This window comes from Eptatretus burgeri, chromosome 2 (genome assembly GCF_056783735.1).
Source record: "Eptatretus burgeri isolate ZD-2024b chromosome 2, Ebu_testis_v1, whole genome shotgun sequence".
NCBI lineage: Eukaryota > Metazoa > Chordata > Myxini > Myxiniformes > Myxinidae > Eptatretus > Eptatretus burgeri.
In genome coordinates, this window is record NC_140962.1 from 111,577,531 (window position 1) to 111,601,208 (window position 23,678).

The 23,678-nt window shown below is 54.9% G+C and overlaps 1 protein-coding gene across 3 annotated transcripts in view; it reads right to left on the reverse strand.

Annotated features, from left to right (window-relative positions):
• The window catches only part of SLC71A1 (solute carrier family 71 member 1), a 108,644-nt gene that overhangs the window by 26,951 nt on the left and 58,015 nt on the right, over window positions 1–23,678 (reverse strand). The gene's annotated exons all lie outside the window — the stretch shown is intronic.

Sequence of the window (23,678 nt, forward strand, 5' to 3'; positions counted from 1 at the left end):
CGCCATGATTACCACCACAATCACAACATCAACCACCAACCACAACGCCGCTTCACCACAACCGCCACGACCTTCACGTCACACCTCGCAACCGTAGCATCGCCACCGTTCTTGCCCCGCTGTGGGTACCGGTGTTGGACTCGTGCAGGGCGCGCGTCGAACAGCGTGTACAAAATCACGGATTTTGTGCTTCAAAAACGGATCAAAAACGACACACGCCCACTTTTTGCCGTCCAATCGGTGAGCGAGGGGCGATTTGGCCCCGCCTCCAGGACGATCGATATATGCAAATTTGTGGATCAAAAAGCCTTCACGCCCACTTTTTCTCGGGCCAATGGGGAGCGAGGTGAAATGTCAAAGGGAGGGGGTCAAAGGCGAAGCTACGGGGGGATAAAAGGACCGTGTTCGTCAGTCAGAAGAGGAGAGTCCAAAGAAGAGTCCAGAGTGGAGTCGGTCGGAGAGTCCAGGGTCGGAGAGAGAGTCGAGAGTCGGAGAGTCCAGAGGTGGAGAGTCGGGGAGTCGAGAGGCGGAGAAGAGCAGAGTCAGGAGAGTCGAGAGTCGGAGAGTCCAGAGGCGGAGAGTAGGAGAGTCGGAAGCAGAGGGTCAAGACTTCGCGGGCGGTGGAGCTGCTCGTCGTGTGCGGGACGGAGGGGACGGAGCTGTGGAAAGGCGGCGACACCAGACGAGGGGGTGCTCGCGTCGTGCAGGAAGCTGCACCCGAGGGAGGCCGACAGCGCGACCTGGCCGAGGTGGAGACGCACACCAGGGATAATAAAGATCCTCTATACCCCGAGCATCAGCAACCCCCTCCTGTTTCCCCCCGCGCTGAGATAGTGCGACCAAGGGGGCCCCTTTCCCACCCCCTACCAGACACTGCCCGCGAGGCCCGCGGGGTTGGGGCGCCATCGCCGCTCCGCGTCTCATCACCAGACGGGTAGGCGCGACCCGGTCTCGGCCTCAGGCCCGCCTCATTCTTGGGGGTATTCTTTTCCTTGGTTTTGGGTATGTGTTGTCGGCGCCGTCTGTGAAGTAGAATTGTATAAGTGTTGCCGTGTGCTCGGTAGTCGGTATTAGCTCTGCATTGTGTTTTCACTTTTACATTTGCTTTTTGTGTAAATTGCATTGTGTTTTTTCTATGTGCTTTTGGTGGAATTGAATTTGTGTGCTTCCCGTGTGCCGCGAATAAATGTGCTTTATTGTTGAACTGTTTCCCGCTTCGCTTCGTCATTTCTCCCATTGAATCCTCATCTTGCTTCACGTAAAGGGTTGGTAGTGGGCTGAATACGCCCGATAATTAATCGAACCGTCGAGGTCGACGATAACACCGCTCGGTTATTCTGATAGTACGGAACGGGTCGCTTAAGTGGCCCGTGTCCGAAGTCGACCTGCGGCGAGGTGCGATCGCCCGGTCTACCCTCCGCGTGGGTACTTAGGTAGGTCGAATTTGGCGAGCAACCCTATCCCACGCGGGGGCTGATTGGCTCGATCGCGGTGAGACCGAAAGGTCCACCCGTGACTGGTTCCCGGCGTTAGTCCGAGAGGGTCACGACTGGATTGTCCGTCCGGTGGGCGACGTGCCGCGATTCGAGTTACGTGGCCGTCGCACGCCGGCGGGCGCGAATCCGCAACACTGGTGTCAGGTCGTGCGATATAAACTCATCGCCCTCCTCGCGGCACTGGTATCGGAGAACAGGAAAACGGGCTCTCCTGTCTCCGGCTAAATTCACGGGAATCGGTCCAGGGGTGAGAGAAGCGACCCCCGATTCCCTCCAAATTACGAGCGAGCAAATTAACCCTTCACGAGAAGCAAGATGGCGTCTCAAGGCGAGCGGGAGCTGGGGGTATTAGAAATGGATGTAGAATGTGTAGGATCCATGGTCCAGGATGGAATCCCCGAGCAGGAAATGTTGATTGTGCAGGAACACGGACTCGCCCAACTGAACCCAGGGCCCGAGGTGGGTGCGGCAGCGGCCGCGGTGTATGACACCTTCCCCCCCCCCTCTCCACCAAGACCCTTCCCCAACCCCTGCCGAAACGGCTCACTTGAGTGCATCCGACATGGCCCAGCTATTCACCATGCTGGCACAAATGAAAGCGGAAATAATAAACGGAATAAAAAGCATGAACGAAAAGATGGATGCGAATACACAGCAAATGAAGGAAGAAATGAAAAAGCTGCGGGTTGAGACGCAGAACATGGGCCGATGCCTGCAGGCGGGCATGAAGGCCGTGACAACGGAAATAATAGTGGAGACAAGGGAGGTAAAGGGTGAAGAGTTGGCAGTGACGGTAGCCGGGAAGGGAACGATAGAGGAGAGACTACACGATGAAGACGGGGTAAGTGACGTGCACACACACACGGAGGGAGTGGAGGATAATGGGGGTGAGCTCGCGGAGCGTGTGGGGACCCGGTGCGAGCAGCTGGATGGCCTCCTCCAGGAACGAGGGGAGGGAGTCTGCCCCCTTGAGGTGAGTCACGACCAGGTGAGTTCGGTCGTGCTTTGCGAGGTTGAGGGGACGAGTGCTGTGGACGGGTGCACGGAGAGCTTGGGGGGTATAGAGGCCCCGGAGACCCTTGTGGGGACACGAATCCCCAGTGTGGTTGTCCCTGTGTGTGTGGTGCAAGGTGTGAGTGCGTCCCCGTGTGTGGAAGCGACCCCGTGTGTGAGTGGTGTGGTGGCGATGGTGCCGGAGTATGTGCTTCCCAGCACGCCGTGTGTGGATGAGGCACGGAGTGTGGATGAGGCACTGCGGTTGAGTGCCCCCGCGTGTGTGGATGAGGCACGGAGTGCGAGTGAGGCACCGCGGGTGAGTGCCCCGCACGCGTGAGTGGACGGCCGTGTGCAAGGTCGCTGTGTGCAAGGGAGACCGTGTGTGTGAGAGAGCGGTATGTAAGGGAGATGTCGGTTGGCATGCGGGAGCACGCAGCCGCGTCTCCCCGTGTGAATGTGATGGAGTGGACTGTGTGCGTCGTAACACGCAGGTGTGCGTGGGTTGAATGGAGACGGAGACGGCGACAGAGGAGAGAAAGCCGAGTAGCGGCTGTAGCTATTTCGGGGACCGTGCCGGGTTCACCCAGCAGTGAGCACGCGGTTCGTGCTGTGCAACGCACGAGACCACCACGTGCTCGCTTGCGAGAGTGAAGTCCCGGTCCGGAAACGCCAGCGGTGGATTTGCCGATCCCGCGGACGGACAAAGTTTATGCAGGTAAATGGATTTGGACCGGACGGGTTCTCCACGCGATCGTGTGTGTTAAGCTCCAACGGGCAAAGCACATGTGTTCGCGTGGGGAACCCCTCGAGACGTGGGGCTTGTGGTTTTTTTTGCGCACGGTGACGTCATGGCTGCACGTGTGGTTGGAATCCGGCAGGAGGGGTATCTCTGCCGGATGGTACCGTCCAAGGAGGGACGAGGTACACGTGCAGCTGCATGACGTCACGGGCAGGTGCAAAGTGCGCGAGCTCTGAGTTGCCGCGCAGGTGCTGCGCATGAAAAAAAAAAAAAAAAAAAAAAAGGGCAAGCCTCACTTTCGGGTGCACAGGATTCCTGGGCAAAGGGTGGAAGACCCCCTTACCCTGGGCACAGGATGGAAACTAGTTAGGGGGAAGGGTTAGCTTAGTTAGACCGACTTCATGGGGCAGGGGTAAGTCCTCATGGAGTCCGTGGAATGGATTAGTTAGAGGGATTGTAGCCAGATTTAGGATGGGAAAATGGGAAATGATTTTTGATGATTTGGAGACAGTGACAGACAGTAAATGTGTGGTGGGGACGTAGCTTAGCTACGTAGGTTAAAAGGAACGTGCTATAGTTTAAGGGACGACGTGGGAGCACGAGTTAGTTAGGGGATGTAGTTAGAAGGATGGCAGAGTTCAGCGGTGTGTGTGTGTTGAAGAGTTGGTGAGTGAAGTGGAAGCATGTGCTTGGTGAGTGAGTGAGGCCAGCGGGTCTGTGTGTATGGGGTGAATGGGGAATGCATGGTGCGATGAGTGATTGGGGGGAGGAGTGACTCCCGCCCAAGGGACCCCGGGGTCAGAGTAAAGTGAGTTAGCTGGGTTAGTCAAATTGAAAAATGGAGGTCGTTTTGCTGTTGGTGGGAATGTAGGCTCGGAACCCATTTGGAGGGGTGCAGGAGCCCTGTTGACGGGTTGGGAGCGTGGCTGCGAAAGGTGAGTCTCGCTGAGTGGGTACCCCGGGCACCAGGCTAGTCGGCCGCGGTAGGCCAAAGCCCATGGGGGGCCGGGATAGAGTAGTGGGCACGGGTGCGCCTGCTTGGTGCGGGGGCCCGGGGCGCCATTAGCCGCGTGGGCAGTGTTGTGGGCACGGGTGACCCTCGGAAAGGGGCCCGGGAGGCCGGCCTGCCACGTGTGCGTTTCAGGGGAGGTGCCATGGGGGGCACTCCCCGGTGTTAGGGAGCTGGTAGGCTCGGAGGCAGTGTAGTGCCCGGGGGTGCCATAGCGGGAGATTCGGCAGAGGGTCGTGCCTGCCAAAGGGAGCCACGTGTCCCAGCCAGGAGACCGTGTGAGGGCACGGAGAGAAAATTGGGGGGCGAGGCCCAAAATTGTGAGGACACCAACACAGGCGACGGGAATCTGGGTTTATAGAACCAATAGTTTAAGCGAGAAGCGCTTGTTGAAAGCCCCGGGGTAGTTTAACTGTTAAATGGATAGGGTAGATTAGGAGATGTACCCCTCCGCACCATCCATCCCCTCGCTCTCGTTGTGGGCCGCTGGACCCACTTTGGGTTAGATCGCCGAACTCTGGGGAGGCCATTCTGAGGCTTGAGTTGGGCCTCGGCACAGGATGTTAGCTCTCCCTTATTCCCCTCCGGGAAGGGAACGTAGGGTTTGGGAGTAGGCTAGGTGACAGGATAGGTTAGCCGAACAAGGACGATAAAGGGGGTTAGGGGACGATTTATAGTGGGGGAGTAAAAATAAAAACAACAAAAAATAAGTGGGGGCTAAATTGGTTTTTCACAAATTAAGGGAGTGGGTATGTACAGCGACAGGCAAAGGCGATAGGTTGGGAGGGAGACAGGTAGGTAGGTCCGAGCCCGCCGTCCAAGTGGCCAGCACCACCGCACTCCCTCCACCAACCTCCACTGAACGGCAAAAAGCTGGCCAACTTCATCGGCTGGCCGTGTTTTGCTTCAAGGCGGAGGCCGGCCAACTTCATCGGCAGCTGTTGTTTTGCTGCAAGGCCTGTGCCATCGGCTGGCCGTGTTTTGCTTCAAGGCCTGTGCCGGCCACGTCGTCTGCAGCTGCTGTACTTCAAGGCCTGTGCCGGCCAGTTCATCTGCCGGCTGTGTTTGCCTGCAACGGTCTTCTTCTGCGGGCTGTGTTTGCCTGCAGCGGCCTTCTTCTGCGGGCTGTGTTTGCCTGCTGCCTTTGCCATGCCATGCCCACTGCCCCTGTTCACCAGCCCCGTTCAATTTTTGCTTTGCCCCACCCCCCTGTTCATTGCCATGTGCGCCAGGATCAAGGCAACAGTTTGCAAGCTGCAAGAACTGCCCTGTTGGCAGCTACAACACGGGCCTGCAGTGGCGGCCCGTGCACCGTGTTTGTGTTCATGCATCCATTCGTTGTGCTCATTGCGTGTGCCACTTGAGCTGGCACGGAGACTGCGTTGTGCAGCCCATGCACCGTTGTGGTTCACTGCGTTCAGTTCAAAAGGGAAGGCCTTGGACTGCGTGTGAGCAGCCAGCCACGTTCCCTGTCACCTGCATTGTTTGAGCCAGAGACTGCATGCAGGCAGCCTGGCTCCCTGCTAACTGCTTTCTTTTTGCAGAGTTCAATGATCCTGGGCCAGGGTTTAGTGTAAAATTTGTAAGTTAAGGTTAAGATGTACTGTACATATGAGTGCGCCCCCCGGCATGTCTGTCTAGCGCCGGCAATTTTATTTAAGTCGTCCGTGTGAGTGAGTTTGTTTAGATAGTTACGCAGCCCTCAGGTTATTTATTTTGGGGACACGAATACCATGAATGTCGCACTCAGGGATCCGTAGGTAAAATGTACTCGGGGAAAACTACACATGATGGCACACGAAAATTTGACGACTCGGGACGAGTCTGTAAAAAGGGGAGGGGGTAGTGTTGTGGTTACCAAATTCGCAAACCACCATTCAGGTCCCTTTGGTGAGGTATCTCGGCAAGTATATGTGTAGTTAGGCCCAAACCCGTTGTCTAGTGGGAATACATGTCATTTATGCATGCTGCGACTCTTCAGGATAGCCGTTTTCTTTCACAATCTTTAATTTGGACCAACCGCCATGATTACCACCACAATCACAACATCAACCACCAACCACAACGCCGCTTCACCACAACCGCCACGACCTTCACGTCACACCTCGCAACCGTAGCATCGCCACCGTTCTTGCCCCGCTGTGGGTACCGGTGTTGGACTCGTGCAGGGCGCGCGTCGAACAGCGTGTACAAAATCACGGATTTTGTGCTTCAAAAACGGATCAAAAACGACACACGCCCACTTTTTGCCGTCCAATCGGTGAGCGAGGGGATTTGGCCCCGCCTCCAGGACGATCGATATATGCAAATTTGTGGATCAAAAGCCTTCAGGCCCACTTTTTGTCGGGCCGATGGGGAGGGAGGTGAAATGTCAAAGGGAGGGGGTCAAAGGCGAAGCTACGGGGGGATAAAAGGACCGTGTTCGTCAGTCAGAAGAGGAGAGTCCAAAGAAGAGTCCAGAGTGGAGTCGGTCGGAGAGTCCAGGGTCGGAGAGAGAGTCGAGAGTCGGAGAGTCCAGAGGTGGAGAGTCGGGGAGTCGAGAGGCGGAGAAGAGCAGAGTCAGGAGAGTCGAGAGTCGGAGAGTCCAGAGGCGGAGAGTAGGAGAGTCGGAAGCAGAGGGTCAAGACTTCGCGGGCGGTGGAGCTGCTCGTCGTGTGCGGGACGGAGGGGACGGAGCTGTGGAAAGGCGGCGACACCAGACGAGGGGGTGCTCGCGTCGTGCAGGAAGCTGCACCCGAGGGAGGCCGACAGCGCGACCTGGCCGAGGTGGAGACGCACACCAGGGATAATAAAGATCCTCTATACCCCGAGCATCAGCAACCCCCTCCTGTTTCCCCCCGCGCTGAGATAGTGCGACCAAGGGGGCCCCTTTCCCACCCCCTACCAGACACTGCCCGCGAGGCCTGCGGGGTTGGGGCGCCATCGCCGCTCCGCGTCTCATCACCAGACGGGTAGGCGCGACCCGGTCTCGGCCTCAGGCCCGCCTCATTCTTGGGGGTATTCTTTTCCTTGGTTTTGGGTATGTGTTGTCGGCGCCGTCTGTGAAGTAGAATTGTATAAGTGTTGCCGTGTGCTCGGTAGTCGGTATTAGCTCTGCATTGTGTTTTCACTTTTACATTTGCTTTTTGTGTAAATTGCATTGTGTTTTTTCTATGTGCTTTTGGTGGAATTGAATTTGTGTGCTTCCCGTGTGCCGCGAATAAATGTGCTTTATTGTTGAACTGTTTCCCGCTTCGCTTCGTCATTTCTCCCATTGAATCCTCATCTTGCTTCACGTAAAGGGTTGGTAGTGGGCTGAATACGCCCGATAATTAATCGAACCGTCGAGGTCGACGATAACACCGCTCGGTTATTCTGATAGTACGGAACGGGTCGCTTAAGTGGCCCGTGTCCGAAGTCGACCTGCGGCGAGGTGCGATCGCCCGGTCTACCCTCCGCGTGGGTACTTAGGTAGGTCGAATTTGGCGAGCAACCCTATCCCACGCGGGGGCTGATTGGCTCGATCGCGGTGAGACCGAAAGGTCCACCCGTGACTGGTTCCCGGCGTTAGTCCGAGAGGGTCACGACTGGATTGTCCGTCCGGTGGGCGACGTGCCGCGATTCGAGTTACGTGGCCGTCGCACGCCGGCGGGCGCGAATCCGCAACACTGGTGTCAGGTCGTGCGATATAAACTCATCGCCCTCCTCGCGGCACTGGTATCGGAGAACAGGAAAACGGGCTCTCCTGTCTCCGGCTAAATTCACGGGAATCGGTCCAGGGGTGAGAGAAGCGACCCCGATTCCCTCCAAATTACGAGCGAGCAAATTAACCCTTCACGAGAAGCAAGATGGCGTCTCAAGGCGAGCGGGAGCTGGGGGTATTAGAAATGGATGTAGAATGTGTAGGATCCATGGTCCAGGATGGAATCCCCGAGCAGGAAATGTTGATTGTGCAGGAACACGGACTCGCCCAACTGAACCCAGGGCCCGAGGTGGGTGCGGCAGCGGCCGCGGTGTATGACACCTTCCCCCCCCCTCTCCACCAAGACCCTTCCCCAACCCCTGCCGAAACGGCTCACTTGAGTGCATCCGACATGGCCCAGCTATTCACCATGCTGGCACAAATGAAAGCGGAAATAATAAACGGAATAAAAAGCATGAACGAAAAGATGGATGCGAATACACAGCAAATGAAGGAAGAAATGAAAAAGCTGCGGGTTGAGACGCAGAACATGGGCCGATGCCTGCAGGCGGGCATGAAGGCCGTGACAACGGAAATAATAGTGGAGACAAGGGAGGTAAAGGGTGAAGAGTTGGCAGTGACGGTAGCCGGGAAGGGAACGATAGAGGAGAGACTACACGATGAAGACGGGGTAAGTGACGTGCACACACACACGGAGGGAGTGGAGGATAATGGGGGTGAGCTCGCGGAGCGTGTGGGGACCCGGTGCGAGCAGCTGGATGGCCTCCTCCAGGAACGAGGGGAGGGAGTCTGCCCCCTTGAGGTGAGTCACGACCAGGTGAGTTCGGTCGTGCTTTGCGAGGTTGAGGGGACGAGTGCTGTGGACGGGTGCACGGAGAGCTTGGGGGGTATAGAGGCCCCGGAGACCCTTGTGGGGACACGAATCCCCAGTGTGGTTGTCCCTGTGTGTGTGGTGCAAGGTGTGAGTGCGTCCCCGTGTGTGGAAGCGACCCCGTGTGTGAGTGGTGTGGTGGCGATGGTGCCGGAGTATGTGCTTCCCAGCACGCCGTGTGTGGATGAGGCACGGAGTGTGGATGAGGCACTGCGGTTGAGTGCCCCGCGTGTGTGGATGAGGCACGGAGTGCGAGTGAGGCACCGCGGGTGAGTGCCCCGCACGCGTGAGTGGACGGCCGTGTGCAAGGTCGCTGTGTGCAAGGGAGACCGTGTGTGTGAGAGAGCGGTATGTAAGGGAGATGTCGGTTGGCATGCGGGAGCACGCAGCCGCGTCTCCCCGTGTGAATGTGATGGAGTGGACTGTGTGCGTCGTAACACGCAGGTGTGCGTGGGTTGAATGGAGACGGAGACGGCGACAGAGGAGAGAAAGCCGAGTAGCGGCTGTAGCTATTTCGGGGACCGTGCCGGGTTCACCCAGCAGTGAGCACGCGGTTCGTGCTGTGCAACGCACGAGACCACCACGTGCTCGCTTGCGAGAGTGAAGTCCCGGTCCGGAAACGCCAGCGGTGGATTTGCCGATCCCGCGGACGGACAAAGTTTATGCAGGTAAATGGATTTGGACCGGACGGGTTCTCCACGCGATCGTGTGTGTTAAGCTCCAACGGGCAAAGCACATGTGTTCGCGTGGGGAACCCCTCGAGACGTGGGGCTTGTGGTTTTTTTTGCGCACGGTGACGTCATGGCTGCACGTGTGGTTGGAATCCGGCAGGAGGGGTATCTCTGCCGGATGGTACCGTCCAAGGAGGGACGAGGTACACGTGCAGCTGCATGACGTCACGGGCAGGTGCAAAGTGCGCGAGCTCTGAGTTGCCGCGCAGGTGCTGCGCATGAAAAAAAAAAAAAAAAAAAAAAAAAAAAAAGCCTCACTTTCTGGTGCACAGGATTCCTGGGCGAGGGTGGAAGACCCCCTTACCCTGGGCACAGGATGTAAAGTACTTAGCCGCAGGGTGTAGCTTAGTTAGATCGACTTCATGGGGCAGGGGTAAGTCCTCATGGAGTCCGTGGAATGGATTAGTTAGAGGGATTGTAGCCAGATTTAGGATGGGAAAATGGGAAATGATTTTTGATGATTTGGAGACAGTGACAGACAGTAAATGTGTGGTGGGGACGTAGCTTAGCTACGTAGGTTAAAAGGAACGTGCTATAGTTTAAGGGACGACGTGGGAGCACGAGTTAGTTAGGGGATGTAGTTAGAAGGATGGCAGAGTTCAGCGGTGTGTGTGTGTTGAAGAGTTGGTGAGTGAAGTGGAAGCATGTGCTTGGTGAGTGAGTGAGGCCAGCGGGTCTGTGTGTATGGGGTGAATGGGGAATGCATGGTGCGATGAGTGATTGGGGAGGAGTGACTCCCGCCCAAGGGACCCCGGGTCAGAGTAAAGTGAGTTAGCTGGGTTAGTCAAATTGAAAAATGGAGGTCGTTTTGCTGTTGGTGGGAATGTAGGCTCGGAACCCATTTGGAGGGGTGCAGGAGCCCTGTTGACGGGTTGGGAGCGTGGCTGCGAAAGGTGAGTCTCGCTGAGTGGGTACCCCGGGCACCAGGCTAGTCGGCCGCGGTAGGCCAAAGCCCATGGGGGGCCGGGATAGAGTAGTGGGCACGGGTGCGCCTGCTTGGTGCGGGGGCCCGGGGCGCCATTAGCCGCGTGGGCAGTGTTGTGGGCACGGGTGACCCTCGGAAAGGGGCCCGGGAGGCCGGCCTGCCACGTGTGCGTTTCAGGGGAGGTGCCATGGGGGGCACTCCCCGGTGTTAGGGAGCTGGTAGGCTCGGAGGCAGTGTAGTGCCCGGGGGTGCCATAGCGGGAGATTCGGCAGAGGGTCGTGCCTGCCAAAGGGAGCCACGTGTCCCAGCCAGGAGACCGTGTGAGGGCACGGAGAGAAAATTGGGGGGCGAGGCCCAAAATTGTGAGGACACCAACACAGGCGACGGGAATCTGGGTTTATAGAACCAATAGTTTAAGCGAGAAGCGCTTGTTGAAAGCCCCGGGGTAGTTTAACTGTTAAATGGATAGGGTAGATTAGGAGATGTACCCCTCCGCACCATCCATCCCCTCGCTCTCGTTGTGGGCCGCTGGACCCACTTTGGGTTAGATCGCCGAACTCTGGGGAGGCCATTCTGAGGCTTGAGTTGGGCCTCGGCACAGGATGTTAGCTCTCCCTTATTCCCCTCCGGGAAGGGAACGTAGGGTTTGGGAGTAGGCTAGGTGACAGGATAGGTTAGCCGAACAAGGATGATAAAGGGGGTTAGGGGACGATTTATAGTGGGGGAGTAAAAATAAAAACAACAAAAAATAAGTGGGGGCTAAATTGGTTTTTCACAAATTAAGGGAGTGGGTATGTACAGCGACAGGCAAAGGCGATAGGTTGGGAGGGAGACAGGTAGGTAGGTCCGAGCCCGCCGTCCAAGTGGCCAGCACCACCGCACTCCCTCCACCAACCTCCACTGAACGGCAAAAGCTGGCCAACTTCATCGGCTGGCCGTGTTTTGCTTCAAGGCGGAGGCCGGCCAACTTCATCGGCAGCTGTTGTTTTGCTGCAAGGCCTGTGCCATCGGCTGGCCGTGTTTTGCTTCAAGGCCTGTGCCGGCCACGTCGTCTGCAGCTGCTGTACTTCAAGGCCTGTGCCGGCCAGTTCATCTGCCGGCTGTGTTTGCCTGCAACGGTCTTCTTCTGCGGGCTGTGTTTGCCTGCAGCGGCCTTCTTCTGCGGGCTGTGTTTGCCTGCTGCCTTTGCCATGCCATGCCCACTGCCCCTGTTCACCAGCCCCGTTCAATTTTTGCTTTGCCCCACCCCCCTGTTCATTGCCATGTGCGCCAGGATCAAGGCAACAGTTTGCAAGCTGCAAGAACTGCCCTGTTGGCAGCTACAACACGGGCCTGCAGTGGCGGCCCGTGCACCGTGTTTGTGTTCATGCATCCATTCGTTGTGCTCATTGCGTGTGCCACTTGAGCTGGCACGGAGACTGCGTTGTGCAGCCCATGCACCGTTGTGGTTCACTGCGTTCAGTTCAAAAGGGAAGGCCTTGGACTGCGTGTGAGCAGCCAGCCACGTTCCCTGTCACCTGCATTGTTTGAGCCAGAGACTGCATGCAGGCAGCCTGGCTCCCTGCTAACTCCTTTTTTTTCCAGAGTTTAATGATGCTGGGCCATGGTTTAGTGTAAAATTTGTAAGTTAAGGTTAAGATGTACTGTACATATGAGTGCGCCCCCGGCATGTCTGTCTAGCGCCGGCAATTTTATTTAAGTCGTCCGTGTGAGTGAGTTTGTTTAGATAGTTACGCAGCCCTCAGGTTATTTATTTTGGGGACACGAATACCATGAATGTCGCACTCAGGGATCCGTAGGTAAAATGTACTCGGGGAAAACTACACATGATGGCACACGAAAATTTGACGACTCGGGACGAGTCTGTAAAAAGGGGAGGGGGTAGTGTTGTGGTTACCAAATTCGCAAACCACCATTCAGGTCCCTTTGGTGAGGTATCTCGGCAAGTATATGTGTAGTTAGGCCCAAACCCGTTGTCTAGTGGGAATACATGTCATTTATGCATGCTGCGACTCTTCAGGATAGCCGTTTTTCTTTCACTATCTTTAATTTGGACCAACCGCCATGATTACCACCACAATCACAACATCAACCACCAACCACAACGCCGCTTCACCACAACCGCCACGACCTTCACGTCACACCTCGCAACCGTAGCATCGCCACCGTTCTTGCCCCGCTGTGGGTACCGGTGTTGGACTCGTGCAGGGCGCGCGTCGAACAGCGTGTACAAAATCACGGATTTTGTGCTTCAAAAACGGATCAAAAACGACACACGCCCACTTTTTGCCGTCCAATCGGTGAGCGAGGGGCGATTTGGCCCCGCCTCCAGGACGATCGATATATGCAAATTTGTGGATCAAAAGCCTTCACGCCCACTTTTTCTCGGGCCAATGGGGAGCGAGGTGAAATGTCAAAGGGAGGGGGTCAAAGGCGAAGCTACGGGGGGATAAAAGGACCGTGTTCGTCAGTCAGAAGAGGAGAGTCCAAAGAAGAGTCCAGAGTGGAGTCGGTCGGAGAGTCCAGGGTCGGAGAGAGAGTCGAGAGTCGGAGAGTCCAGAGGTGGAGAGTCGGGGAGTCGAGAGGCGGAGAAGAGCAGAGTCAGGAGAGTCGAGAGTCGGAGAGTCCAGAGGCGGAGAGTAGGAGAGTCGGAAGCAGAGGGTCAAGACTTTGCGGGCGGTGGAGCTGCTCGTCGTGTGCGGGACGGAGGGGACGGAGCTGTGGAAAGGCGGCGACACCAGACGAGGGGGTGCTCGCGTCGTGCAGGAAGCTGCACCCGAGGGAGGCCGACAGCGCGACCTGGCCGAGGTGGAGACGCACACCAGGGATAATAAAGATCCTCTATACCCCGAGCATCAGCAACCCCCTCCTGTTTCCCCCCGCGCTGAGATAGTGCGACCAAGGGAGGCCCCCTTCCCACCCCCTACCAGACACTGCCCGCGAGGCCTGCGGGGTTGGGGCGCCATCGCCGCTCCGCGTCTCATCACCAGACGGGTAGGCGCGACCCGGTCTCGGCCTCAGGCCCGCCTCATTCTTGGGGGTATTCTTTTCCTTGGTTTTGGGTATGTGTTGTCGGCGCCGTCTGTGAAGTAGAATTGTATAAGTGTTGCCGTGTGCTCGGTAGTCGGTATTAGCTCTGCATTGTGTTTTCACTTTTACATTTGCTTTTTGTGTAAATTGCATTGTGTTTTTTCTATGTGCTTTTGGTGGAATTGAATTTGTGTGCTTCCCGTGTGCCGCGAATAAATGTGCTTTATTGTTGAACTGTTTCCCGCTTCGCTTCGTCATTTCTCCCATTGAATCCTCATCTTGCTTCACGTAAAGGGTTGGTAGTGGGCTGAATACGCCCGATAATTAATCGAACCGTCGAGGTCGACGATAACACCGCTCGGTTATTCTGATAGTACGGAACGGGTCGCTTAAGTGGCCCGTGTCCGAAGTCGACCTGCGGCGAGGTGCGATCGCCCGGTCTACCCTCCGCGTGGGTACTTAGGTAGGTCGAATTTGGCGAGCAACCCTATCCCACGCGGGGGCTGATTGGCTCGATCGCGGTGAGACCGAAAGGTCCACCCGTGACTGGTTCCCGGCGTTAGTCCGAGAGGGTCACGACTGGATTGTCCGTCCGGTGGGCGACGTGCCGCGATTCGAGTTACGTGGCCGTCGCACGCCGGCGGGCGCGAATCCGCAACACTGGTGTCAGGTCGTGCGATATAAACTCATCGCCCTCCTCGCGGCACTGGTATCGGAGAACAGGAAAACGGGCTCTCCTGTCTCCGGCTAAATTCACGGGAATCGGTCCAGGGGTGAGAGAAGCGACCCCCGATTCCCTCCAAATTACGAGCGAGCAAATTAACCCTTCACGAGAAGCAAGATGGCGTCTCAAGGCGAGCGGGAGCTGGGGGTATTAGAAATGGATGTAGAATGTGTAGGATCCATGGTCCAGGATGGAATCCCCGAGCAGGAAATGTTGATTGTGCAGGAACACGGACTCGCCCAACTGAACCCAGGGCCCGAGGTGGGTGCGGCAGCGGCCGCGGTGTATGACACCTTCCCCCCTCTCCACCAAGACCCTTCCCCAACCCCTGCCGAAACGGCTCACTTGAGTGCATCCGACATGGCCCAGCTATTCACCATGCTGGCACAAATGAAAGCGGAAATAATAAACGGAATAAAAAGCATGAACGAAAAGATGGATGCGAATACACAGCAAATGAAGGAAGAAATGAAAAAGCTGCGGGTTGAGACGCAGAACATGGGCCGATGCCTGCAGGCGGGCATGAAGGCCGTGACAACGGAAATAATAGTGGAGACAAGGGAGGTAAAGGGTGAAGAGTTGGCAGTGACGGTAGCCGGGAAGGGAACGATAGAGGAGAGACTACACGATGAAGACGGGGTAAGTGACGTGCACACACACACGGAGGGAGTGGAGGATAATGGGGGTGAGCTCGCGGAGCGTGTGGGGACCCGGTGCGAGCAGCTGGATGGCCTCCTCCAGGAACGAGGGGAGGGAGTCTGCCCCCTTGAGGTGAGTCACGACCAGGTGAGTTCGGTCGTGCTTTGCGAGGTTGAGGGGACGAGTGCTGTGGACGGGTGCACGGAGAGCTTGGGGGGTATAGAGGCCCCGGAGACCCTTGTGGGGACACGAATCCCCAGTGTGGTTGTCCCTGTGTGTGTGGTGCAAGGTGTGAGTGCGTCCCCGTGTGTGGAAGCGACCCCGTGTGTGAGTGGTGTGGTGGCGATGGTGCCGGAGTATGTGCTTCCCAGCACGCCGTGTGTGGATGAGGCACGGAGTGTGGATGAGGCTCTGCGGTTGAGTGCCCCGCGTGTGTGGATGAGGCACGGAGTGCGAGTGAGGCACCGCGGGTGAGTGCCCCGCACGCGTGAGTGGACGGCCGTGTGCAAGGTCGCTGTGTGCAAGGGAGACCGTGTGTGTGAGAGAGCGGTATGTAAGGGAGATGTCGGTTGGCATGCGGGAGCACGCAGCCGCGTCTCCCCGTGTGAATGTGATGGAGTGGACTGTGTGCGTCGTAACACGCAGGTGTGCGTGGGTTGAATGGAGACGGAGACGGCGACAGAGGAGAGAAAGCCGAGTAGCGGCTGTAGCTATTTCGGGGACCGTGCCGGGTTCACCCAGCAGTGAGCACGCGGTTCGTGCTGTGCAACGCACGAGACCACCACGTGCTCGCTTGCGAGAGTGAAGTCCCGGTCCGGAAACGCCAGCGGTGGATTTGCCGATCCCGCGGACGGACAAAGTTTATGCAGGTAAATGGATTTGGACCGGACGGGTTCTCCACGCGATCGTGTGTGTTAAGCTCCAACGGGCAAAGCACATGTGTTCGCGTGGGGACCCCTCGAGACGTGGGGCTTGTGGTTTTTTGCGCACGGTGACGTCATGGCTGCACGTGTGGTTGGAATCCGGCAGGAGGGGTATCTCTGCCGGATGGTACCGTCCAAGGAGGGACGAGGTACACGTGCAGCTGCATGACGTCACGGGCAGGTGCAAAGTGCGCGAGCTCTGAGTTGCCGCGCAGGTGCTGCGCATGAAAAAAAAAAAAAAAAAAAAAAAGGGCAAGCCTCACTTTCGGGTGCACAGGATTCCTGGGCGAGGGGTGGAAGACCCCCTTACCCTGGGCACAGGATGGAAACTAGTTAGGGGGAAGGGTTAGCTTAGTTAGACCGACTTCATGGGGCAGGGGTAAGTCCTCATGGAGTCCGTGGAATGGATTAGTTAGAGGGATTGTAGCCAGATTTAGGATGGGAAAATGGGAAATGATTTTTGATGATTTGGAGACAGTGACAGACAGTAAATGTGTGGTGGGGACGTAGCTTAGCTACGTAGGTTAAAAGGAACGTGCTATAGTTTAAGGGACGACGTGGGAGCACGAGTTAGTTAGGGGATGTAGTTAGAAGGATGGCAGAGTTCAGCGGTGTGTGTGTGTTGAAGAGTTGGTGAGTGAAGTGGAAGCATGTGCTTGGTGAGTGAGTGAGGCCAGCGGGTCTGTGTGTATGGGGTGAATGGGGAATGCATGGTGCGATGAGTGATTGGGGGGAGGAGTGACTCCCGCCCAAGGGACCCCGGGGTCAGAGTAAAGTGAGTTAGCTGGGTTAGTCAAATTGAAAAATGGAGGTCGTTTTGCTGTTGGTGGGAATGTAGGCTCGGAACCCATTTGGAGGGGTGCAGGAGCCCTGTTGACGGGTTGGGAGCGTGGCTGCGAAAGGTGAGTCTCGCTGAGTGGGTACCCCGGGCACCAGGCTAGTCGGCCGCGGTAGGCCAAAGCCCATGGGGGGCCGGGATAGAGTAGTGGGCACGGGTGCGCCTGCTTGGTGCGGGGGCCCGGGGCGCCATTAGCCGCGTGGGCAGTGTTGTGGGCACGGGTGACCCTCGGAAAGGGGCCCGGGAGGCCGGCCTGCCACGTGTGCGTTTCAGGGGAGGTGCCATGGGGGCACTCCCCGGTGTTAGGGAGCTGGTAGGCTCGGAGGCAGTGTAGTGCCCGGGGGTGCCATAGCGGGAGATTCGGCAGAGGGTCGTGCCTGCCAAAGGGAGCCACGTGTCCCAGCCAGGAGACCGTGTGAGGGCACGGAGAGAAAATTGGGGGGCGAGGCCCAAAATTGTGAGGACACCAACACAGGCGACGGGAATCTGGGTTTATAGAACCAATAGTTTAAGCGAGAAGCGCTTGTTGAAAGCCCCGGGGTAGTTTAACTGTTAAATGGATAGGGTAGATTAGGAGATGTACCCCTCCGCACCATCCATCCCCTCGCTCTCGTTGTGGGCCGCTGGACCCACTTTGGGTTAGATCGCCGAACTCTGGGGAGGCCATTCTGAGGCTTGAGTTGGGCCTCGGCACAGGATGTTAGCTCTCCCTTATTCCCCTCCGGGAAGGGAACGTAGGGTTTGGGAGTAGGCTAGGTGACAGGATAGGTTAGCCGAACAAGGACGATAAAGGGGGTTAGGGGACGATTTATAGTGGGGGAGTAAAAATAAAAACAACAAAAAATAAGTGGGGGCTAAATTGGTTTTTCACAAATTAAGGGAGTGGGTATGTACAGCGACAGGCAAAGGCGATAGGTTGGGAGGGAGACAGGTAGGTAGGTCCGAGCCCGCCGTCCAAGTGGCCAGCACCACCGCACTCCCTCCACCAACCTCCACTGAACGGCAAAAGCTGGCCAACTTCATCGGCTGGCCGTGTTTTGCTTCAAGGCGGAGGCCGGCCAACTTCATCGGCAGCTGTTGTTTTGCTGCAAGGCCTGTGCCATCGGCTGGCCGTGTTTTGCTTCAAGGCCTGTGCCGGCCACGTCGTCTGCAGCTGCTGTACTTCAAGGCCTGTGCCGGCCAGTTCATCTGCCGGCTGTGTTTGCCTGCAACGGTCTTCTTCTGCGGGCTGTGTTTGCCTGCAGCGGCCTTCTTCTGCGGGCTGTGTTTGCCTGCTGCCTTTGCCATGCCATGCCCACTGCCCCTGTTCACCAGCCCCGTTCAATTTTTGCTTTGCCCCACCCCCCTGTTCATTGCCATGTGCGCCAGGATCAAGGCAACAGTTTGCAAGCTGCAAGAACTGCCCTGTTGGCAGCTACAACACGGGCCTGCAGTGGCGGCCCGTGCACCGTGTTTGTGTTCATGCATCCATTCGTTGTGCTCATTGCGTGTGCCACTTGAGCTGGCACGGAGACTGCGTTGTGCAGCCCATGCACCGTTGTGGTTCACTGCGTTCAGTTCAAAAGGGAAGGCCTTGGACTGCGTGTGAGCAGCCAGCCACGTTCCCTGTCACCTGCATTGTTTGAGCCAGAGACTGCATGCAGGCAGCCTGGCTCCCTGCTAACTGCTTTCTTTTTGCAGAGTTCAATGATCCTGGGCCAGGGTTTAGTGTAAAATTTGTAAGTTAAGGTTAAGATGTACTGTACATATGAGTGCGCCCCCCGGCATGTCTGTCTAGCGCCGGCAATTTTATTTAAGTCGTCCGTGTGAGTGAGTTTGTTTAGATAGTTACGCAGCCCTCAGGTTATTTATTTTGGGGACACGAATACCATGAATGTCGCACTCAGGGATCCGTAGGTAAAATGTACTTGGGGAAAACTACACATGATGGCACACGAAAATTTGACGACTCGGGACGAGTCTGTAAAAAGGGGAGGGGGTAGTGTTGTGGTTACCAAATTCGCAAACCACCATTCAGGTCCCTTTGGTGAGGTATCTCGGCAAGTATATGTGTAGTTAGGCCCAAACCCGTTGTCTAGTGGGAATACATGTCATTTATGCATGCTGCGACTCTTCAGGATAGCCGTTTTTCTTTCACTATCTTTAATTTGGACCAACCGCCATGATTACCACCACAATCACAACATCAACCACCAACCACAACGCCGCTTCACCACAACCGCCACGACCTTCACGTCACACCTCGCAACCGTAGCATCGCCACCGTTCTTGCCCCGCTGTGGGTACCGGTGTTGGACTCGTGCAGGGCGCGCGTCGAACAGCGTGTACAAAATCACGGATTTTGTGCTTCAAAAACGGATCAAAAACGACACACGCCCACTTTTTGCCGTCCAATCGGTGAGCGAGGGGCGATTTGGCCCCGCCTCCAGGACGATCGATATATGCAAATTTGTGGATCAAAAAGCCTTCACGCCCACTTTTTCTCGGGCCAATGGGGAGCGAGGTGAAATGTCAAAGGGAGGGGGTCAAAGGCGAAGCTACGGGGGGATAAAAGGACCGTGTTCGTCAGTCAGAAGAGGAGAGTCCAAAGAAGAGTCCAGAGTGGAGTCGGTCGGAGAGTCCAGGGTCGGAGAGAGAGTCGAGAGTCGGAGAGTCCAGAGGTGGAGAGTCGGGGAGTCGAGAGGCGGAGAAGAGCAGAGTCAGGAGAGTCGAGAGTCGGAGAGTCCAGAGGCGGAGAGTAGGAGAGTCGGAAGCAGAGGGTCAAGACTTCGCGGGCGGTGGAGCTGCTCGTCGTGTGCGGGACGGAGGGGACGGAGCTGTGGAAAGGCGGCGACACCAGACGAGGGGGTGCTCGCGTCGTGCAGGAAGCTGCACCCGAGGGAGGCCGACAGCGCGACCTGGCCGAGGTGGAGACGCACACCAGGGATAATAAAGATCCTCTATACCCCGAGCATCAGCAACCCCCTCCTGTTTCCCCCCGCGCTGAGATAGTGCGACCAAGGGGGCCCCTTTCCCACCCCCTACCAGACACTGCCCGCGAGGCCTGCGGGGTTGGGGCGCCATCGCCGCTCCGCGTCTCATCACCAGACGGGTAGGCGCGACCCGGTCTCGGCCTCAGGCCCGCCTCATTCTTGGGGGTATTCTTTTCCTTGGTTTTGGGTATGTGTTGTCGGCGCCGTCTGTGAAGTAGAATTGTATAAGTGTTGCCGTGTGCTCGGTAGTCGGTATTAGCTCTGCATTGTGTTTTCACTTTTACATTTGCTTTTTGTGTAAATTGCATTGTGTTTTTTCTATGTGCTTTTGGTGGAATTGAATTTGTGTGCTTCCCGTGTGCCGCGAATAAATGTGCTTTATTGTTGAACTGTTTCCCGCTTCGCTTCGTCATTTCTCCCATTGAATCCTCATCTTGCTTCACGTAAAGGGTTGGTAGTGGGCTGAATACGCCCGATAATTAATCGAACCGTCGAGGTCGACGATAACACCGCTCGGTTATTCTGATAGTACGGAACGGGTCGCTTAAGTGGCCCGTGTCCGAAGTCGACCTGCGGCGAGGTGCGATCGCCCGGTCTACCCTCCGCGTGGGTACTTAGGTAGGTCGAATTTGGCGAGCAACCCTATCCCACGCGGGGGCTGATTGGCTCGATCGCGGTGAGACCGAAAGGTCCACCCGTGACTGGTTCCCGGCGTTAGTCCGAGAGGGTCACGACTGGATTGTCCGTCCGGTGGGCGACGTGCCGCGATTCGAGTTACGTGGCCGTCGCACGCCGGCGGGCGCGAATCCGCAACAATATTAACAATCTGCTTGATGACACCCTGTCACCGTTGGGCATTGTTTTCTAATTTGCATAAAACCAAGATGGCCGCAGGGTTCTATTGAATATACTATAATTAAGATATCTCGGCTTCTAAAAGGGATTTTAAAACAATCTAAAATGTTTTAACGGGGCTTTAAGACATTAGGAACCCAATGGAATAACTTTTATTATGATTTGACAACTCCTTCATTTGCATAAATCCAAGATGGCCGCTGTCAAACCTCTCGGGAGACCGGTTTCATGTCAACACATTCTGGATACAATTTTGGATACATTTTAAATGATTGGTTTTAGTGTTTTGAAAAAATAGAGGTCCCATATAATACATGTTATATTACAATTTAAATATATTAGCTTCATTTGCATATTCCAATATGGCCGTTATCAATCTGTTAACATTTTGCTGTACTTTTGAATGACATGCTTGATTGATCTAAATGGTGACAATATCATTGAACACCTTCAATATAATATTAGTAATTTGTCATTGACGTATATGTTAGAATATATTTAAGCTGACAGACACCAAGTCATAAAGTAAACTAATTTCAGATATCCACTATATAGAATAAAGTGACTGAAAAGTCATAATGTTCAAGTAGTGTCTATGCTGAGCAAGCCATGGCGCATGAAGAAATCGTTCACATTTCTTCTCCTTTAACTACTGCGATATTAGAGTTTATAGTACATGACATTGTACACAGTTATCAACATGATGTTCCTCTCATTTGTCTGTGTTGACATCAATACCTTTATGTCTAATTGTCATCGTCGTCATCTGCATCAGAGGCTACATCACATTTAGTCAGTTAGTTATGACAGTCCTCGGCATGACATCCGCAAAATACAGTGCACGGTAGTTTACCGCTCACACGTCCACATCTTCCTGATTTGCAAGGTCTTTCACTTTCACAAGAGCAGCGAATCAGTTTCAGAATCTCTTGTGGAGCAAGGGACACATCTTCATGTATCGATTTAGGCAACATAGTCTTGGAACTGTCGTCATGAACGTATCCATGTTCTGTTGGATCTAGTGAGGGAGGGTCTAGATCCAAAGCGTGTTTCCACACAGCTGCCTGCAGGTGTGCCCATTTGACATTTTCGAGAAATGCTTCTGTTGTGGGAGGTAGAGACTTCAGCTTTGGTATGGCTGTGGTGCCCTTTCCAACCTTTGTGGCCCATGACTTCTTCCTTTCCTCAGACATACTGCTACAGTCCTTGTGTCCATAGAATGTGGCTACAAACTTGGATGCCTGTCTTGTTATATCTGGTAACAATGCATGAATGTCACCCAAAAGTGACAAGGAGTAGCCTTCTCGCAGTACTTCCAGTACCGTGACTTTACCAATACCGAAATAGCATGCACATATATCACAACCCGATAGGGCGTGCATAGACAACAGTCCATCTACTATGCTCTGCTGTTGTTTAAAAGTAGCTTGTATGTCAATAACGGTTCTACCATGAATCGGCGATTCCATGATCATGTGACTGGTTAACTCTCGCTCAAAGTAGTGGTGAAGCAGAAGGATGAAGACGTCGGTGTCATCTGCAATCACTGACGCCTACTTGGCATTCAGTCGCAACTGTTACTGCTTGTTGAACAATGATGCAGTCTGCCTCTTCATGAGATGTCGACATGTCATCCCGGTGGATCACCACTCCCCCATAACTTATTTCAACAGGTGTGTTATTACTGCTAGTGATGACAAGTTTGTGGGTCATTGTGTAGTCTCGATGGATGGTAGTGTCTCTGGTCAGCTCTTCACAGATAATTTCCATCAGCTGTGATTTATTTTCTGACACTGTCAGGACAACTTTCTGTGGGGGTAGAGGTGTATCTAGAGCCAGCGAATGTACTCTGCTTGTTTCTGTTGTTCGATTGCATCTGGTCGTACTCTTGGTACTGAAATCCTGGTACCTGTCGAACACGAGATAGACATCGCTAGAAGTAAGTTTATGTTGGATGTACTGTTTGAAGTTCACAACAAAGTCGCGGACTGTCCCATTCGCTGGCCAGTGTATCACCCAGAGGACAGCTGAACCATCTAGCACCCTACATTTGACTTTGGGTAATACGATTATTGATGACATCTCAACTTGTAGTTGCTTCTTCAACTGTGCCTTAGCCTTTCCCGTTCTCATGTCACCCGAGTCGTTGAACATCGATGTAGGCAAAATGAAGGAGTTGTCAAATCATAATAAAAGTTATTCCATTGCGTTCGTAATGTCTTCAAGCCCCGTTAAAACATTTCGGATTGTTTTAAAATCCCTTCTAGAAGCCGAGATATCTTAATTATAGTATATTCAATAGAACAATGGCGGCCATCTTGGTTTTATGCAAATTAGAAAAATGCCCAAAGGTGACAGGGTGTCATCAAGCGGATTCCTAATATTTATGGACTCAGTGTTCCAAATCAACCCAAAAACATGGTATATACTCCACTTCCAGGTTAAGCTAGTTGGCTGCTGGACTATAGGGGGCTGGGAGCTCTTGTCATGGCTTTGGGCGCGTTGAGGTCAGGGCAGGGGCTTCATTGAAAGTTCCCTCAGAATGGTGTGGCAATTTCCTCAAGCGACATTGTGCACTCACCCCCATCGGCTGCGGACCAATGGGATGGGAAGAAGGCTTGTGGGAGGAATAAAGAGAGTGGTTGTGAAGAAGAAGCAGAAACGCCGAAGCACACGAGACACGCTCGTGCAAGCAGCGATGAAAAGCGCTCCTGAGCAGACAGCTCAGAAAGCAGAAAGGCTGAGAGAAGCAAAGACGCTAAGAAGAGGCAGAAAGGCAGAAGCGCACAGAACAAGCTCACATGAGCAGAAGACTTAAAGACTGAGAATGCTTGTGAGGGAAGGAACAAAAGAGTGTGAGGGTAAAGGAAGGTAGGTTTCATGAGCAGTTGGTGTTGAGCTTTTGTGGAAAAAGAACACTCCTTCCACGAGCGTCATCCTGCCCTCTCGAACCTCTCAGCCACGAAGAATGCGGAGGGTGAACTGCGGCACTTCATCGAGGAGGGGGAAGAATCTTCAGGAGGAAGAATCTGAGGCAGAGGAGGGCGAGTCGCACATCCAGCTCACAGATCTGGGACGCCGGAGAGGACTCGCCTACTGGGTCTGGACACCGCAGGGACGTGACTACGTGTCCCCATCGCGTCACATCGCCACTGCCCATCTTCCCATCCATTTTCCTCCACATTCTCTTGCATATTTGTGTGAGGTGAGGGAGAGAAGGAAAGACTGTTTTCCTTTTCTCCATTCAT